The 14,290-nt window shown below is 38.1% G+C and overlaps 1 long non-coding RNA gene across 1 annotated transcript in view; it reads left to right on the top strand.

The window, feature by feature from the left end:
• The window catches only part of LOC128315271 (uncharacterized), a 225,339-nt gene extending 222,878 nt beyond the window's left edge, over positions 1-2,461 (top strand). Inside the window, exon 3 of the long non-coding RNA XR_008297926.1 lies at positions 1,923-2,461. This is a non-coding gene — a long non-coding RNA (uncharacterized LOC128315271). The remainder of the gene's footprint in view (positions 1-1,922) is intronic.
• The last annotated feature ends 11,829 nt before the right edge of the window (positions 2,462-14,290 follow it).

The following is a 14,290-nucleotide window of genomic DNA, read 5'->3' as shown; positions in this document are numbered from 1 at the left end:
TATCACTTGATAACTACAGATTGTTTCCAAAATTATGTTAATGAGAAGTCAATAGAGTAATTTTGATAGTAGAAGGAATCTTATATGCCTGATCTTCAATATAATCTAATTATTACCAAAGTATCAAACACTTTTAAGATTTAAAAATACCGGTTAATGATGATAATGTTACATTAGGAAGTCATATAGAAGAAGTACTATTGATTTTTTCTTATCACGTAGCTTTGGAAAACTTACTTTTCCCAGCACACACAGATTTACATTCCATTTTTGCTTTGGAGGATTTACATTTGTACTTCCCCCACTTTTTTTTTTAATTGATTTTTCAATGGACCATTTTTGAGCCATTGATCTCTTCTTTTGTGAATGGAATGTATTTCATAAAATGTGATGAAATTTAAGAGTAATAATAAAATGCATATCTCACAAATATTAAAAGTAGAAACACATAAATTCATTTTGTGAATTCACATTGGAATTTACATTGACATCCTCTCACACTGAAGGATTATCTTTTCATGTCTCTTCCACATGGGGGGGGGCAATATATTGCCAAAATATTGGAAGAGATTCTGCAGAAATCTCTAGATATTCTAATTTTTGCCCCTATTTGTTGGAACTCTGAATTATTGGAGTCGTCGAAATTTTTAGGAGCTGGGGCACCTGGGTGGCTCAGTTGGTTAAGTGTCTGACTTTGGCTCAGGTCATGATCTCCTGGTTCGTGAGTTCTAGCCCCACATTGGGCTCTGTGCTAACAGCTCAGAGCCTGGACCCTGCTTCAGATTCTGTGTCTCCTTCTCTCTCTGCCCCTCACCCACTCGTGCTCTGTCTCTCTGCCTCTCAAAAATAAATAAATGTAATAAAAAATTAAAAAAAAGAAATTTTTAGATGGAATTTGTTTAAGCAGGTAGGACCTCTTTAGAACGTTAATGTTTAGCCATTTAAGCATACATTTGATTTTGCTATAATTTCACTCACAAAAGAAAAACCAAATTGTTTTATTTTGGAGTTAAGTTTGTAAAAGACATTTCATAAATGTCATGGAGTTTTTAGAAGAGCTTAAACATCAAAACACGAATTATCTATATGGGAAAACTTTTATGAGCGTTGTCATTAAACAGAAAATTCACAACAAGATTTTAGCTTAATTTTTTAAGAAAACACCTATGCTTTTCCACATAAGATACTAACTCATTGACAATCAGCCATACCTTTGCAATAGTATGAATGATTGCCAGTGGTTGTCAGTGTTATGCCCAGAATTTGTGATCCCCAAAGACAACGAGGGAGCTGAGTCCGATGTAAAAGCAAAAGAGCCTTTATTCGAGCTAGCTCGAGCTCAATCCCCTACCTGCACTGACTCAGTGGTGAGATACCGGGGAGACAGAGCGAGTTTCAAAAGGACAAAGGTTTTATTGGGGCCTAGGGGCAGTTGGTGAGGTAATAGCTGTGGCCTCAGCCTATTGGCTGGGGAAGGGTCGGAGTCCTGTTAGGCAGGTGAGTGGTAGGTTACTCAAGGGGAGGAGGCGTGGTCAAGGTGAAGGACACAGAACAAGATGGAGTCGGCCAAGATGGAGTCGGCCGGCGTAGGCCCGCCTTTTCAGTCAGCAGTTGTTAAAGGAAGTCATCCGTATGCTTTTGAGTCTTCGTGCTGTGAAATTAGTTGAATAAATATTGTCTTTTCATGCAACTGATTATGAAATGGAAGGTAAATGAAGAAATGTAGTTTCTTTTCCTTTACCTATTAAGTTCTTTTTCTCTTCTTTCTTCCCTGCAAAGAGTTGGAGCTGTAGGTTAAACAAGCAAAAATAAAAAAAAAATAACAACAGAAGTATGTCTCGCGGTGTGTAATTGGCTTGGAGAATAGCAAACAATAGAAATGTTAAGAGTTCTAAGGTTTTATCTTCTTGTCCTTTCCCCAGGCTGCTCACCCAGTGCCGGAGGCATCGTTCATCCCTGTGGCTCCTGCAACTTCTCAGTCTCAACACCAGGGGCTGGATCCTGCTTCTCTGAAGGTATTTGTACTCAGAAGAAAGCTGGGAGGAGGGATCTGTTGATGCGTAGAATGCAGGTCTTTTGGTGTAAGGTCAGCTTCTGAGTTAAAAGCAAATTAGTTACCCCTCCAAATGTCATCAAGGCTAGTCGCTATGCGATGGCAACTTCCTGTAAGCAGTTGTCTTTGGCCTTCTATAAGTGAAACCACATCAGCTGGAAGAGAGTTAATTTGAACTTTAATTATATTGATGACAAAATTAACCTTTCAGGGAGATGTGGAAATTGAAGCTCTGATACCAGATTCAGTATAAAAATCTCTGTCATTGAAGACAGCTGGAATATTAGCTGAGTAAAGCTTTAGAAGTTACTTCCATTATGATGTATCATAGAAGTAAATGAATTAAGGAGGCAAGTGTCTACTTCAATATTATGCAATTTTTTAATGGAGGCTAGGAAAAAGAAACCTATTTTCATTTATCATAATTATGGACAATAGTGAAGACTATTGTCCTAAATGGCTCCATTGCCCAATCTCATCAAGAATCGTTGTGCTACAGGGGTGCTCTGAGAAACGATTCTTTATGTAAGGCACCAGTTGGTCTGGGGTAGCAAAATTTAAAGGCCAATAAAAACTAGTCTGACTCTGTGACAGTCTATCATCCAGCCACAAGATATATTTTATCAGAGGCAGCAAATAAATATCAATAGGATTTGTTTAAGCTGGCACTGAAACATAGTTAGCTCATTTATCTCTTCAAGTTATGCCCAGATCAAATACGCGGAGTGAATTATTATTGAATGTGAACTAAATTATGGCATAACAAGGAAGATCATATTTCCCCAAACATGTAATCCATCACTGCACTGTTACATACAGTGTACTCCACTTAAAATAAATCCATTCTTCAAGATCTACTCGTTAAAAAGGACTCCACTTAACAGTAAGTGACATATACCAATGTGGGTGGCGGTAAAGAGGAAGCCCAACCCCTGACTTTTCCCATGTTTAAAGTCACATTGCTTAAACATGTTTAAAAATAGAAACTTAACCAAGAAGTTACATTATTCTTGGTTTAGATTTCAGTTGCACTTGGAAACAAATGCATCACCATAGATTGAATTTAAACATGTAGTTTAGAGCAGGGAAAAGGGGGAAAACTGGATTCAGTGATATTTTCAATAAAAAATATGAAAAAAATCATAATTGTCACTAAAATATGTAAAGAGAGTCCATTTTGGTTAATACATTCATGAATCTCCACACAATCTTATGGAATCCTAGGGTTATGTGGAAAAGAATTTATGAAACTTAAAGCTAGCAACCCAGTTCTGGAAACGTTTCTTATTCTTTTTTTTTCCTCTGACAGAAAACTTCCTTTAAAATAAACACAATTGAGAGATAAGAAACAGTTCTCAATGATTAGCTTTTAATTTATGACCTTTAAGTTGTAAAAGAAACTTTTGACAGGAACTCTATTGAGAGTAGAGAGATTCTGTCTTATCTTGACAGGAAGGAAATGACCGCTCAGTCTCCACCTTCCCTGGTGCCTAGCAGAGGAGATACTGTATGTGGAAGTTCTGAGAGTCTGGAAAATGCTATATAAATGTTATATTTGTTAAAAAATCAGACAATCCATAGGGTGCATTTACCATTTTGCGATTCTACTCCCCATGATTTTTTTTTTTCTTTTCCCTACTTATTCCCAAATGAATTAAAGAAATTTACAAAGCTGCCTGATGCTAATGAATTGCAGTTTCTTCACCTGACACGGGTAGAGGAGCCACTAATTTAACACAAGGCGGCAGTGCAAATGCTTATCTAGCTCTGCTCTTCATGGGCTGTCAATCCAGTTTCAGGATAGCCCAATACAATAATCATAGAACAACTTGACTCCTTCATTCATTCAGAGAACTTTTTTTCAGGGACTTCTCTGTGTGCGAAACTCTTCTAGGGGCAGAGGAATCAGCAACAGACCAAACAAGAAAACAAGACAAAACCAAACAAACTCTGCTATCATGGAGCTTACGTTCCATTGCTTAGGTATTTTATTATCTTTCAGGAAAGATTCTCTCTTAGATGAAAATACTCAGTTTTTTAAGTGGCCTGCCCTTTCTCTGCTTCTTTCCATGAGATACTAACCTGGCATGTAAGTGGAAGGTATGTGCTTATATGGCCTCATACAAAGATGAAGTCAGTAGTTTTTTTAAGGTTTTTTTTGTTGTTGTTTTGTTTTTGTTTTTGTTTTTTAGTGTTTATTAAGTATTGGTCTCAGATGTGATGTCTCTTGTCTATTTAGTGAGACAGTGAGAAAGACAAGTCAGCAGGTAAATACATTACAGTGGGGTTAGCACTGTGATAGAGACATTATAGACAGGGCTACCATCGTGCACCGCCCCAGGAACGCCATTCACATAAACCGTGGTGTGAATAGCGCCCCCTAGAGTTATGCAGTGCATGACCTGTGCAGTTATGTGTGGCGGCCCTGCTAACAGCACAAAAGAGGGGTATGAGATTCAGGCCTGGAACTTAGAAGGAAGAAACATATACAGTGAGACCCGGACAGTGGGCTGAAGTTAGCTGGATAAAGGTGGAGGAAGGTGAGGAAATTAGGATGAGATGAACAAGGAAAGAATGAAAGAAGTTCACTTGAACTGGAGCGCTGGGTTAGAAGAGGAAAGAACAATGAGAAGCGGGGAGAAGGAAGGAGGCAAACATAATATAAAGGACCCTGTAACCCTATTGAGAAGGCTGACCTTTATCCTAAGGACCAGTGGGCACCGTTTAAGATTTTAAGCTGGGGAGTATATCAAAGGCAGATTTGCATATTAGAAGCATTGCATTTGGGATTTACACAGTTAGATTTGCTTTTTAGCTGCATTGCAGTGTGTAGATGGGTAGTTAGGAGAATGTGGCAATAATCCGGCCCGAAGACAAGGAGGCCTGGTAATGGTTCACATTTGGCATGGAGAGAGAAGGCAGGCTGACATAAATATTTGAGAAGTGGGGCCTGAGAGTATTTTGTGGATTGGATATGGGGACGGAGGAAGAAGGAGGAGGTAGGGATAGTGTTCTCTCCAGCTCCCAGTAATGTGTTGGATGGCTGAGCCATTCTCTGAGAGAGGAACCTGAGGCCGGCAGGGAGAGAGGACTGGAAGAAAAGATGGGTTCAGTCCTTCACTTGTTAGGTTAAAGTGACTGGTCGGCATCCAGGTGGAAATGTGTAGGGAACCACAGCGACTCACAGCTCTGATATCCAAAGAAGCATCTGGGACAGGAAGATAGAGTGGAGAAAAGAGGATAAATTTACAGGCGTTAACTAAAACCATGCTAATGGGTAGAATTTCCAAGAGAGAAATGGCTGTACATGTCTTTTAGATTATTGCAATAACTTGATAAAACCTACCCAGAAAATGCGAATATATAAAACATATTTTGCATTTGGCATTTATGAACTTCTGGAACTGGGAGCAATTGGTAGTTTTCATCTGTCTGCCTTTACTGCATATATATGTAACCACAAGTAAGAGCATTGAATTTTGTGTTTTATAAAGGGCGTTTTATAAAGGATATCATGCTGTCCTCATTTCTTTGACTTGCACTTTTTCATTGACTTAATGATTTCAACACATATGGATCAAATTCACTTAATTAGCTGCTTTATGGTATTCTCTGTGAAAATAAGACACCATTCATCTAGTCTCTTATTGATTGGTTATTTCTAATGCAGCACTTGTATTAGGAGGCCATAATGCGCTTGCCTATATATGGTACCTTATGCACCAGTGCAAGAGTCTATCCCAGGTATATACTAATAAGTTGCTAAGTCAACACTTTTGAACACTTATTACATATTTCCAAATTGCCCATCTCAGTTATTTGACCAATTTATCTTCCAGTCCACATTATATGAGATTTATTCCACATTTTTCCCAACACTTGGCATTACCAGGATTTTAAATTTTTGACAATCTAATGAATATGCTATGCTTTGCTGTTGTTTTTTAAATTTGGTTTAATTTGAATATTCATGTTCATTTCTGAGCATAAACATTTCTCATTTGCTTATTGGTCCCTTGGATCACTTAGCCTCTCAATTTATGCTTTCTCCATTTATTGATTATGGTGGAATTTTTATTGATATAAACTATATATTATAAATAATTTTTTATTCCTTATATATGAGGCAAGTAAATCTTTCCATTCTGTGCTTGTTTATTTTTTATATTTATTTAAGTTACCTTTGGTAAAGCAAGTCAGTCTTTTATGTTACTGTTTTTCTATAGTCTTCTTTTAAAGAAGACTTTTCCATGAGATAAAATTATAAATATAGTCCCTTAAATTCTCTTCTAAATATTACTGAATTTTTGCTTTTAAGTTTTGGTCTTTTGGCCATCTGGAATGTCTTTGGGCTAAAAGGTAGAGTTTTGTTTTCACAATCAGAGCAACATTTTAAACAGTATTTTTAATAATGTAGCCATGTGCTGAGTTCACTATCCTCTCCACCAATCTGTAATGCCATTTCTGCAGATTTTAAGATTCTATATATTCAGGGGTCTCCGTTGTGTTTCATTATTATATTTGTCTATCCCTCTGCCAATACCAACATTTTAATTACTGCAACTTGAAGTCTTAATGTTAAACATAGGGCTTCTTGAGACAGATATTTTCCTTCTCTTCCAAAATGTATTGGTTATTCTTGGCCTTTCATTCTTTTGTGTCACTCTCCGATTACCTCATCAAATTCCATGAAATTTCCAGTGTGGAATACATTGAATTTGTAGATGAATGTGGGTAGAACTGTTTTGTTAAAGGTTTATTTTTTTTAGTTTATTTATTTTGAGGGAGAGACAGAGACAGCAAGGAGGGAGGGGCAGAGAGAGAGGGAGAGTCTCAAGCAGGCTTCACGCTGTCCGTGTAGAGCCCCACATGGGGGCTCGAGCCCACAGACTGTGAGATCATGACCTGAGCTGCAATCAAGAGTCTGACACTCAACTGACTGAACCACCCAGGCTCCCCTAGAACTATTTTTTGTTAATAAAAAACATTTTGACAAAATATACACTTGAAAATAAGTGCTCAAGGCTCGACTGCTATCCTTGGGGACAGGGGCACATTCCTACTTACCTTTGCACCAATAACACAGTAGTCAACAGTTGCTGAATAAATATTTTTTAATTAACTCTCAGACTGAAAAAAGAAATGATTGGAAGTTTCTTTATGTTCTTATTAACAGTGAAGCTAAGTTATATCTATAAGAAATGACTAATAAGGAATAAGGATGGCTTAATTTCTTGGTTCCTTAATTCATTATGATAGACTCCCATTATTCCTACTGACAGTGACAAGAAAATGTCTTGAAAATTAAATTTATAAGAGGTTTTGTCATTTCCTTCTAAGGAAGACTTTGACATACAGGTCATGAATCTGAGAAACAGCTTGCATATATTCGTCCATGCAACATCTTTTATTGGATGCCTACTAAATTCCAGGTACTGTTTTAGGTGCTGAAGATAAAGCAGTGAGTAAAAGAGGAAAAAAAAAATCTCTGCTTTCTTGGGGCTTGCATTCTAGAGGAGGTAGGAATTAAAAACTTAATAAATAATTCAATTACATTGTGTGTTAAAGGTACTGTGTGCCATGGGGAAAAATAAAGCAGGGTAGAGTTGGTGTTGACAGGAGTGCACTTTTATGTAGGAGACAGGGGTAGTCCTCACTGAGTAGATGGCAGTGACCTGGAGGAAGGGACAGATAAGAAACATCTGGGTATAGTATTTCAGGTAGAGCTAGTAAGCAGTGCAAAAGTCAGAGGCAGGGCCTTGTCTAGAGTGTTAGAAGAGTAACAAGGAGCATAGTATCACTAAGTAGAAGTGATCAGGGAGAAGAACAGAAGGAAAGGAGGATTGGGGACATCGTACCGGCTTTGTAGGCCATTGTGAATATTTGACTCCTGGCTGCATAATCCTGCCTTCTAGTGAAAACTGTTCAAGATCACTATTATTTTTTTTATGTTTATTTTATTTTTGAGAGAAAGAGAGACAGAGCATGAGGGAGGGGCAGAGAGGGAGGGAGACACAATTCAAAGCAGGCTCCAGGCTCTGAGCTGTCAGCACAGAGCCTGATGCAGGGCTGGAACCCACAAACCGCAAGATCATGACCGGAGCCAAAGTCAGATGCTTAACTGACTGAGCCACCCAGGCGCCCCAGAGCACTGTTCTTTTAAAGGAGGTTTCATGCTTTGTGTCCACTAGGTCATTGCTTTTACAAAAAAGGTTTGCTCACATTCTCAAAGAATTTTGAAAATTTTTAACATTGTACATATTTTTAAGTTAACTGGCTTCTAAATCTGATAATTATTATTTTTTTTTAATTTTTTTTCAACGTTTATTTATTTTTGGGACAGAGAGAGACAGAGCATGAACGGGGAAGGGGCAGAGAGAGAGGGAGACACAGAATCGGAAACAGGCTCCAGGCTCCGAGCCATCAGCCCAGAGCCTGACGCGGGGCTCGAACTCACGGACCGCGAGATCGTGACCTGGCTGAAGCCGGACGCTTAACCGACTGCGCCACCCAGGCGCCCCTTTTTTTTAATGTTTATTCATTTTTTGGAGATGGAGAGACAGAACGTGAGTGGGGGACTGGCAAAGAGAGAGGGAGACACATGATCTGAAGCAGGTTCCAGGCTCTGAGCTTTCAGCCCAGAGCCTGATGTGAGGCTTGGACCCACAAACCATGAGATCATGACCTGAGCTGAAGTTGGACGCTTAACCCACTGAGCCACCCAGGTGCCCCTCATAATTATTTTTAATGACAGCAAAGGATACAACTTCTGGTATATTGTAAATACTTAAAGTCAACTGCTTTATCACCTTTTGAAATGTGATGGACTCCTACTGCCTTTGCAGTTGGTGACATGGTCACAACATCATCCTTTTAAATGATACATAAATAAAACTCTTTCAACAGTTGCAAATTTTACATGATCTCTATCTTTTTGAATTGCTGTTTCATTCCAAATCCTCTGTAGTTTTATCTTTATGTAATATAAACCTGTGCTTTAAAGTCTTTTACTGATTACCTTAGCATATTTTTCTACATCAAAACTATATATGTAAGTTGACATTGAAGGCTTTAGTACTAGCAATAGCAGTATTTGCTGTGACTGTAATGACCTGAATGTTAAGATATATTTCAGGATTAAGTTACATTTACAGTAGTAAAAATACATAATTAATCAAAACAACATAAATAGGAAATAAGTTTTAATAGGAAATATTTAACATAAAGTATAATTTCTTACTGCAAGTGGTTTTGACATAAGTGGGTTTCTTCTCGAACAGAGACAGGTTTAGTGGGGCACCTGGGTGGCTCGGTCGGTTAAGCACCCGACTTAACTTAGGCTCAGGTCATGGTCTTGAAGTTCATGAGCTCAAGCCCCACATTGGGCTGTTGATGTGGAGCTTGGCTGGGATCCTCTGTCCCCTTCTCTCTCTGTCCCTCCCCCACTCATCCCCCCCTCAAAAATAAACATTGAAACATTTTAGGGGTGCCTGGATGACTCAGTTGGTTAAACATCTGACTTTGGCTCAGGTCATGATCTCAGGTTTGGGAGTTCGAGCCCCACATAGGGCTCTGCACTGACAGCTCAGAGCCTGGAGCTGCTTCACATTCTGTGTCTCCCTCTCTCTCTGCCTCTCTTCTGCTCACACTCTGCCTCTCTCTCTCAAAGATAGATAAACATTAAAAAAATTTTTTAATTAAAAAAATTAAATAAAAAATAAAAATAAAACTGAGACAGGTTCAGGATCAATTTCATTCCTATTTTTCCTTTTCCATTTTGTTTGAGGGAGAAGGCAAATGCTGAGAAATGCATTCACGTAAATCAAATACATGGGAATAAAAGGATTTTTGTTAGAGCAACATTCCTCAATTCTTTAAATTCCTTCAGAATTATATGTCAGAATCACATAGCAATGCATCATAAATATTTTCAATGATCTGTCAGTGGGGAATTTATTTGGATGCTCTTTCAAGTTCATTAAAAGCAAATAATTGGTCACTCACATTGCAGAAAGAGTTTTTAAACTGAGTCTTGAGAGCAGTTCACTTTCTAAAAACCAACACCAATATACTGAAATGTTCCTCTGTGTGACAGAGATTTTTCTTCCCTGAGACAATGCATCATAGTAAGAGTCAAAATGAATGAAAAGGACAGTTATAAGGAGGGAAGTTCAAGTGGGAGAAGGACAACTGTAAAAGGGGAAAGGAAAAACTATAATCCTCTTAATTCAGGAATGTTCACAGACAGATCAGCTTTAGGACAAAGATTCACATGGAACATTAGGATCGAGAGTATGAGTTTCTTAAAGTATCTGTGACTTGTTTGGCACCTGGGGAAACATGTAACCCCGGGGCTATGCATATGCCAGATGAAGACAATTGCATTGAATCGTCTTCTTTCCATCACTGAGGTAAGAACACAATACCAGTCATATCACTTTAGATTATTCTAGAAGTGGGGTAAAGGTTGTCCTAAAGTGGTAGGAAAATGGTGTGAAAGAGTTAATGCAGGAGTAATGGAAGTGATTGCCATCATTTATTGTTACTGTAAATACTGACGTACCATCCCAGAAATACAAATCTAGTAAACTGATACTTCCTGCTAATCAAACATTCCAGCAAATCACAGTGAAAGTTATGCTGCTAATGTAAAATTATTTTCAATCTTGAAGCCAAATGGACATTGTTTCAAAAATTTGTTATTAGAAAAGACTGCGTCCTTTACCTCAACTATTCCATTTATTTTCAAACATTACCTTGTAATGCAATTATGAGAGTAGAAAATATTCTCTTAGACCAAGTATATTCACCATGCTTCAAGAAATCAAATCTAGAGGAAAACGAGAAGCTTTTCTAGGAAAAACAATATTGGAATAATTTCCTAATAGACTGAAACAGAAACTGATTTGTATATCAAATGTAGACAACCTTTTGTTCCCTGGTTCTTCCTCAGGTTAAATAAAATGCCACAGCCAATGGGAAAGCCCGCGTAAAGATACTTTGATATCTCTAGCTAATAAGGTATTGTAATGCATTATCACTCTTCTACACTATATTAAAATTTCAATAAGCAGACCAAAATCATATCCCTGCCCCCTCTTTTCTTTAGTACCTATAGGAAAACGTAAGTACCTGTATGCACTAACTCTTCATTCCCTGTTGTGAAATTTTGCTGGCTCAGGGTCATTACGCTCCCTAGGCACCCTCTACACGCTAATTCCAGCAACCAAGCATGTTTCTTCATGCCACGGGGCATGGCTGCTTGCAGCGATGTGTGTTAGTGGCCAGTGTTTGTCTGCAGCTACCAAGAGCCTCCTGACTCCATGTATACCATGCTGTGATGGAAAAAGAGTGCGAGAGCACTGTAGGGGGTGATACAGGGTCTACTCTCTGAATATATTCTGAGTAGATGACAATTGCCTTTCATTACAAATATCCCTGAGAGCAACTGTAAGGATCTTTCAAAACAGAATGACCATTGTTTTTAAAAGCTCTACTCAAACTGTGCTTATCTGTCTGTGAATCTTGACTGTATAATGTGTGTGTGAGAGGGTAGAGAAAGAAAGGAATAGAGACTTCCAAAGTGGAAGTCCATTCTCCACTGTCAAATCCTACAGCTTTCTCAACCTTGTCCTTCCCTGCCACCAGCTAGTCTCTCCTCAAAGAACCACCAGAACGTCTTGCTCAGGAATTCCAAAGTTCTCCTGAATTTTCCTTAAAAGTGCCATTTCTGAGTTTTACGTAGTCATTTTTTTTGAAATTTATTAAAAATAAAACAAATTTTATAAAGCAGCTCCATTTTGCAACCACTTAAGGAATGATAGACCTTTACAAAATTAAAATTAACTATTTGCTTACTTGAAGCAGAATACTGTCATAACATATATCATCATAACTCTGTTATAATAAATGCTACTGTAATAAAATACAAATACCTTAATTTGGCTTATCTCGCCCTTGGGGTTTGAATCCTGAGTCTCTCTCTAGTACGCATCACCATTTTCCCTCACCCTCACAACTTTCCAGATACACTCTCCTCTTTTGATTTCTTCATTGTTGCCAAGGTGCTTTTGTTCTCAGGCCAGTATTATCTCCTTATTCCAGAAATCTACCAGCCATACCTTCACTTAATCCCCACTCTCTTTTATGCCCTTGCTTCCATGCTGGCGTGCCGAAGAACCTTCCCAAACATCCCTTTTAAAAGAGTTTCCCCAACTACTCTTTGTCTAAAGAACTCTATTTCTTTTATATAAATGATGACAACCCAAAGGAGTTCATTAATTTGTGTGTATGTTTATCTTTCTCTAAGGGGCAAGGGCCTCATTTGTCTCGTTCACTCATAGATGCTCAGCATGTAGAATCATACATGACCCAAGACAGGTGGCCAAACATAGTGGTGCATGACTGAATGCAAAATAAAATTATTAGACCGAAGCTACAAAAGAATAGTTGGTGTAAACAGACAAACAAAAATGTATCCAAATTTGACAGTGTATTTTCACAGTGCTCACAAATGTGTTTTACATATATTTAAATCTGTTCTCTTATACAATAAAACCTTAGATTGTGAGTGACTTGTTCTGTGAGTATTCTACAACATGAGCAAACTTCTAATGAATATTAACTTGGTAAACGAGCAATGTCTTGTCATGCAAGTAGCACATGATGCCAAATGTCACATGATCACAACTGAGCCAATGATTCTTCTCTCTCTCTCTCTCTCTCTCTCTCTCTCTCTCTCTCTTTCTCACTCTCTCTCTGGGATTGTGGATGATCGTGTCCCATGCTCAGATGCTCAGTGTCAGGCCATAGTGTTTGGCAGAAATCAGTGATTTTTCAGAATGTTGGAAGGTGCCCACAAATGGCACTAGTGTATTTTTTTTTTTTGTCTCTTCAGAGCACCTATGGACAGTCCTTTGCTTTTTCATACAAGAGTAAGCTTAGGAATGCTTTGCTTTATTCTAGGTCAGGCTGCCCGCAGATACAGACCCTTTCCTCTTCTGCCTTATTGCCAGTTCCGTTATTTATACTATAGGACAAGAGTTTTTGAATACTGTACTGTAGTCAATATCCATGCAAGGGTATACAATAGCCCCCATGCAGAAAAAGATTCCATTGAGCCAATAGATAGCAGTGATTCCATTAGGGATAGTGAAAGTCATCCTACACAGTAACCCTCCTCTGTCATCTCCCTCACACCAGTCGTGAAAGTTTTCAAAGGTAAGTGCAGGTTAATTTGTTTATTTTTCTTTATATTTTGTATTTTCTTTATTATTTTGTATTCATTATAGTATTATAATCATTTTATATGAATATTTGGGGGTGTGGAATGAATCATTGAGTTTCCATTGTTTTTTATGGTAAAATTTGCTTTGATACACAAGTGCTTTAGATTACAAGCATATTTCCGGAATGAATTATGCTCAGAAACCACGGTTTACCATATTGGGATATCTGTCTCCTGCTCTGCAGTGTTTATACATGTCTGTCATCAGGATAGCACCTTATGTATGCTGCCATAATGAACATGGCCTAAGATATAGTTCCTGATCCAGCAGTTTAATGGAAATCTATTTGAATGGTCCAGCATTTCATTAGAAAAGGTGCACCGCTACCTTTCCTCATTTCAATAGGCTCTGGTGTCTATTTTTCTAGCTTCATGTTCAAAATATCTATCTAGAGATGGCCTTCTAGGAGGAGCATTGATAGATATTTTCAGAAAGAACTTTGACATGGCATAATGATTTATGCTTCTTGGTTTGGGTCAGGAATTTCAATACCTGTGTTGTGTTACTGTTGTGGAGGGAGTTGTTGTGTTTCTTTTTCTTTCTTTATTTATTTTTAAACTTGCAAGGCTAACATTAACCAAACGTTTCCTTAATTTACCCTCCCTTATGTGATGAAGTACATAAAATTCAACTTCAGACTGATGGTCTAATGTCCCCCGTGGCTGTTAATAAGTAGAAGGGCATTATTATGGAAGATAGGGGATTTTGCTTGCCTGTTTTCCAACTCTTTTGGAGAACATGAATCTCTCTCCCTCCTCCTGAGGAAAAAAACTCATGGCTTTGTCTAAGTCTTCTCATGCAAGTGGCTCTTTTACAAAAAGTGTTCAAATAATTACAGATCTTGGGGATTACAAATTATTGAGTCAAAAATTGTGCTTCTGAAGTAAGTGTTACCTATGCCAGCTTCATTAAATTTTCACCAGGGACTAATAGCTTAATTTGGGCTTCT

Source organism: Acinonyx jubatus, chromosome C2 (genome assembly GCF_027475565.1).
Source record: "Acinonyx jubatus isolate Ajub_Pintada_27869175 chromosome C2, VMU_Ajub_asm_v1.0, whole genome shotgun sequence".
Classification (NCBI taxonomy): Eukaryota; Metazoa; Chordata; class Mammalia; order Carnivora; family Felidae; genus Acinonyx; species Acinonyx jubatus.
This window is presented reverse-complemented; position numbering and strand designations above follow the sequence as displayed.